Raw genomic sequence first — 6,212 nt, forward strand, 5'->3', positions numbered from 1 at the left:
CAGACTCCGCTAACCCAGAAATAGTACCTTGGGTTAAGAACTTTGCTTCAGGATGAGAACAGAAATTGTGCTCCGGCGGCACGGCAGCAGCAGCAGCAGCAGGAGGCCCCATTAGCTAAAGTGGTGCTTCAGGTTAAGAACAGTTTCAGGTTAAGAACGGACTTCCGGAATGAATTAAGTACTTAACCCAAGGTACCACTGTACTTTGTTAACTGGACTTGCTCAAAACGGAGTTTTGCAGCCTGATTCCTAGGCTTTTAATTTTGCTGACAAAGGATGGGATTTTAAAAACTGTTCAGCTCTCACACATGGGTACCTGGAGTAATAAAATGCAATTAAGGTATCCTCTCCTACCCATTGAAACCCATCCCACAGTCATTGCAGTGAAGCTGGTCCCTAAGGATACCAGAGCTCATCCTACTGAAAGCCACCAAGAGGTCAAGGAGAATTAAAGAGGGTCACATCCTCACTGCCCTACATTCCGACATAGGACAATCAATGGCCTAGTCATCTGCTACCTGACTCAATCTGTACATCACACATAAGAAGAGTCCTGCTGGATCAGGCCAAGGGCCCATCTGGTCCAGCACCCTGTTCTCACAGGGGCCAACTAGATGCCTACGGAAAGCAGGCAAGCAGAACATGGGTGCAACAGTGCAATTCACTCACCAGCGATTCCCGGTGACTGGCATCATAAAATACTGTGGTACCTCGGGTTAAGTACCGTATTTTTTGCTCTATAAGACTCACCTTTTCCCTCCTAAAAAGTAAGGGGAAATGTGTGTGCGTCTTATGACACAAATGCAGGCTGTGCAGCTATCCCAGAAGCCAGAACAGCAAGAGGGATTGCTGCTTTCACTGCGCAGCTATCCCTCTTGCTGTTCTGGCTTCTGAGATTCAGAATATTTTTTTTCTTGTTTTTCTCCTCCAAAAACTAGATGCGTCTTGTGGTCTGGTGCGTCTTATAGAGCGAAAAATATGGCACTTGATTCGTTCCGGAGGTCCTTTCTTAACCTGAAACTGTTCTTAACCTGAAGCACCACTTTAGCTAGTGGGGCCTCCTGCTGCTGCTGTGCCTCCGGAGCACGATTTCTGTTCTCATCCTGAAGCAAAGGATTAGCGGAGTCTGTAACCTGAAGCGTATGTAACCTGAAGCGTATGTAACCTGAGGTACCACGGTACTGCCTCTGACAGTGGAGGGAGAGTACAGCCGTCATGGCTAGCACCCATGGATACCCTTAACCTCCACAAATTTGTCTAATCCTCTTTTAAACCCACCCAAGATGGTGGCCATCACTGCCTTGTGGGGAGGCTACCTTTCTCGTGTGTGCGTGTGTGTGTGTGTGTTCAACTGCCACCACCCAAAAAATACTGTTTTTCCCTCCCCTTCTTGCTGCAAGGAATCTTTTCTCCCCACCCCCACCTTGCGCTTTTGGGGAATGTGGTATGTGTAACAGGACCAAGCCATCTGCCTTCCTGACACGAGGTGGCCTTTCTTTCTGAACAACTGACCCTAACCCTTTCTTCCCTTATCTCTCTCCCCTTCTCCGCTGCCAACTTAACCTCCTCCCTTCCCTCCTCCTCCCCCCTCCTGCCATCTCCGCTTACCCTCAGCGTCTTATCTCCTGGCCGTTGTAATTCTTCCTCTGTCATATTTCAAAACCCCTCTTAGCTCTCTCATGCCTTACCCGGGGCCTTTTATCTGGGGCCATTTTTCTCCCCGCAACTTGACCCTTTTCAAAAGCATAAAAAGGAACCCCTTCCCCTTTCTGCTATCTTCCTTCCCTCCCTCAGACATACTTTCCAAGTTTTCTCAGATAGGCAGCTCGGAGCTGGGCTTTCGTCCCTGGAGCAATTGACCCGGGGCCAGAATTCTCCTGGCTCCCTCAGATCCTATTGCCTGCTTTGTTTCAAGCTATTTGGAATCCCCCCCCCCCCATGAAGGCAGGCCAGGGGCTTTCTGATGCCACATTTGAAGGCATATGATTTGTCTTCATCTATTGGACTGTTGGGAAATGCTTTGCTACTCTTGTACGATACCATCACTGGTAAGCATGGCTTGCACGATACTTTGGATCTTCCAAAATACTACACTTTAAGCTCAGTAAGGCATGTTCATGACTTATTATTTTCCTGGATTGTCATAGTTTCTTGCCAGTAGTATTTTGCACATGTCCATTATTGCCCATTTTAGGAACATAGTGTTGTAAACAAAAATTTGCCCTTTTCCCTTATGGGGTATCCAAGAGCCCATATAGAGTCCTTACATAGGTTCCCTATTGGTAGGAGAGAATAACAGAGGCCAACCAGAGAATATTGAGAAGCAAAGCAGCTAGTAAGCTTGATCTTTATTGATCTGTTTCAACAGGGTGCTCCCCTCACCCGCAGGAGAGAGGAGGGACCCAGAAAAATGGCGCGCAAGGCCTTATAAAGACTTTTGAAATTGCCACCCTGTAGATCAAGACCACCCCCAGAAACATCATACATACATCACAGAAGGGGTGTAACCTAAGACCACCCCTCAGATACATCATACGTACATCACAGAAAAGGCGGGGAATCAAAATGGTTCCAGGTTGGTCTTCCTGTGCTGATCTATGTATGTGTTTGGTTGGTACACTTATGAATATTACCATATATCTAAGACCATAAAATTCCTATCACAATAGGAAGCTGCCTTATGCTGAGCCACACAGACATTTGCTCCATCTAGCAGTCTAGCTCAGTATTAGCCACACTTACTGGCAGTAGCCCTGCAGGATTTCATACAGATGCTCTACTCCTGAGCTATGACCCTTTCCCAAACCTTCCTGACAGCATGGGGCTTCCCTTTTGCTTTTAGCTTGTATCTACAACCAAAGCTGTCCCCAGTGAGCTATGTGGCTGAGTGGGGATTCAAACCCTTGGCTTTCAGGACCTAGCCCAACACTCTGACCAACACACCACACTGCCATGATGTGCTCTGAGTGACTTTGGCCCAGTCACTCTTTCTGAGCTACTTCACCCCTGTTCCTCTCACAGATCTACAATCCTCAGTGAAGAGGGGTAAGTTGTCAAAGCATTATGGGAACTGTACCTCTGTGACAGGGAAAGTGGTACCACAGTGTTTTAAATGTATGGTGTGAATGTGACCTAAGCTGCTAGAATTTGTTGAACCTGAGATATGAGGCAAAATGTATGGACACACTATTCTCTTCCATTTTTTTTCTCAGAAACTGTGCCCTCCCTTTTTCTCTGTGCGTCTGCCTCTCTTTGTGTGCCCACCTCAGTGGGTTTTTCCAGGTTGTTGGTTGGGGTCACTGGCTTGTTTGGGCAAGCTGTTTTTCAGCCTCACTAGGCAAGTTGTTTTTCAGCTTATCCAAAATTACCTTTTGCACCATTCTCCCCAGGTACAGGTCTGCGCTTAAAAGTTCTGTGTCTGAAAGCAGGGGGGGGGGGGTTTGCTCCAGAACTTTCCCCATGAAAAGCTACTCTTTAGCACCCAATCGGAGCAACAACTCAGGTTTTCTGCTGATTGATAGTTGCTCTAAAGGTAAAGGTACCCCTGACCATTAGGTCCAGTCGTGGCCGACTCTGGGGTTGTGGCGCTCATCTTGCTTTATTGGCCGTGGGAGCCGGCGTTTGTCCGCAGACATCTTCCAGGTCATGTGGCCAGCATGACTAAGCTGCTTCTGGCAAACCAGAGCAGCGCACAGAAACACCGTTTACCTTCCCGCCAGAGTGGTACCTATTTATCTACTTGCACTTTGATGTCCTTTCGAACTGCTAGGTTGGCAGGAGAGTTTCTCTACTTGGATGCTAAATCGTGGGGGGGGGGGGTTTGTGGGGAAAGCTCAGGAGCAAAAAAAGGGGGGGGCAAGCAGACATGGAGCTTTAAAGCATGGACCATGCCTGGAAAGAGCAGAGGAATGGTAAGGGGATAAGCCCTCTATCCCATCTGTGAAAGGGATACATGTTTTCTGGATGCTTAATTCCTTTTCCATATCCTTCTATATTATTTTTGCACTAGGTTGTCATCAGGCTTCTTTGCACTGGCTTCACCACATCTGCATAGAGGCCAGTGTGGCTACCTCATTGGTTCTCAACCTGCATGCCTTGCTCCTCCTACCCTGTGTGCCTATTCAACTTCTGCATGCCTCTGCATGCATCGCCTTATTCTCAACTGTTGGGCAGGTGTGCGAGAATAATGCATGTGAGTTCACTACAGTGGTACCTCGGGTTAAGAACTTAATTTGTTCCAGAGGTCTGTTCTTAACCTGAAACGGTTCTTAACCTGAGGCGTGCTTTCGCTAATGGGGCCTCCTGCTGCCGCTGCGCCACCGGTGCACGATTTCTGTCCTTATCCTGGGGCAAAGTTCTTAACCTGAAGCAACCACTTCCTGGTTAGTGGAGTTTGTAACCCAAAGCATCTATAAACCAAAGTGTCTGTAACCCGAGGTACCACTGTACCTACTTTTAGATACACACCCTAGGGTGTACCTATTGGAGATGCTGGCTCTGTGTCTCGGCTTGCTTTCTTGAGTGACCTGCTCAGAGGATGAGAGTTCTGTGCCATGGATTTCGTGGTTGCCCTTGAGACTGGAGACTCTTAAGCCCCAGAGTTCCCCATCTGGAAAATGGGTGAATGTCTGATGTCTTCTGAACACTGTATATGTTCCATGTGCATATATGTGTGAGATACATATACCTGGCTCGTCTGCTGTATATGTGCTTTCATTTCTCTAGCGACAAGAGTTGTACCATGGATTGTGTTGGTTCGCTCTATGGTAGTCCGATATCACCAAGCAATACCATCCAAATGCCTGAGGTCCCTGCTATAACTGCACACATTAGAAAGATGAACAGAGTGTTTGCTATCCTTTCCACCCTTGATTCTATGATTGGGGTTTACCTAGTGACCTGCTGGGCTGTGTCCTCAGGCCCTGCCAATATGCCAAAACATTGTCTTTTCAAGGGTTGGTAACCCTGACCTAGAACTGTACATATTCCACCATTTCAAAACCACCCAATGCAACTGCAGGAATTAGTGCTGGCAACAGAATTCTACTTCTTAAGAATCTCTGCGTTCATTTTAAAAGCAAAACAAAACATCTCTGCAGCTTCTAAGGCTGCAAAGGTATACAGTGCATGTACAAGATGGGTGAATCTCACTGGCAAGACTTCAAAAGAATGATTTCCAGGGAGCAGCCCTTCGAGGGGCAGCCAGAGCTCTTTGCCTTCCCTGTGTTGAGCAGAAGCAAATTAAATACATGGTGCAAAGTAAGTAAATATGCTCAATGTGCATTATGAATTTTCACACACTGTTCTGCAGCAAAGAATTTGGGTTGCCTTCCTGCCAAATTTTGATTTTTTTTTGGGGGGGGGGAGCAGAAACAGGCTACTTCAGAGAACTGGGTGATTTGTAAAACTTGCCTGTAGATGGATTTAATTCTACCACCAAGCTTATTTCGAGACAGGGCCGGTCTTGTCTGCACCCCGAGACTCGGTCATAAGTAACATCAAATTGTCCTGTAGTTTTGACGTGTCCTGAATAAAAACTCCAGCGAAAAGTCTTCAGGGAAGAATGGGCCTGTTTCTCTCTCCTAGTCCGAAATTTGCACCCAACACCAGGGCCTTTTCTATCCTGCTTCTCCCCCCTCCCTCTAAGTTTTCTTTCCATTGTTCTTTCTTCTTCTTTTTCTTTTGGGATTTTCTCCCTGACCCAACCCCCCTGCTTGCTTTTTTCTTTCTTTCCCTCCTTCCCCCTTCTCTACCCTGGCCTGTTTTTTTCTTTTCTAACTTCTTTCCCTCTCTCTCTCTCTCCTTTTCCTGTAACTTAAGCTTTTGTTGAGAGTAGGAGAAGGCCAGCCTGCCTTGAAAAGAGGCCCCCTCTCTGCCTTTCAGGGCGTAATTGAAACCATCGCGCTGTTTGTAGCTGTGGGGTGGGGTGGGGGGTGGAGAGAAGGGGCTCCCGGAATCAAAGACCTGGGGCTGGGGCGGAGGGGAATAACTTGACCCTTCAAGACAAAATTTGATTTATGACCCTCTTGCCCACCAGCTAGTCAATCGGCTTTTCCTAACCTAACACTTGGCAGCAGAATGAGAGCGAGAAATCTCCCCCTACCCCCAAAATCAGAGGACCAGAAGCAGAAGGCATTAACTGGATCTTATGCATGTACATCTAAACGGTACTTGCTAGCAGACCCCACCAGCAAGAACTGTGAGGGAAACGC

The sequence above is a fragment of the Podarcis cretensis genome (genome assembly GCF_951804945.1).
Source record: "Podarcis cretensis genome assembly, chromosome: 13".
Lineage (NCBI taxonomy): Eukaryota > Metazoa > Chordata > Lepidosauria > Squamata > Lacertidae > Podarcis > Podarcis cretensis.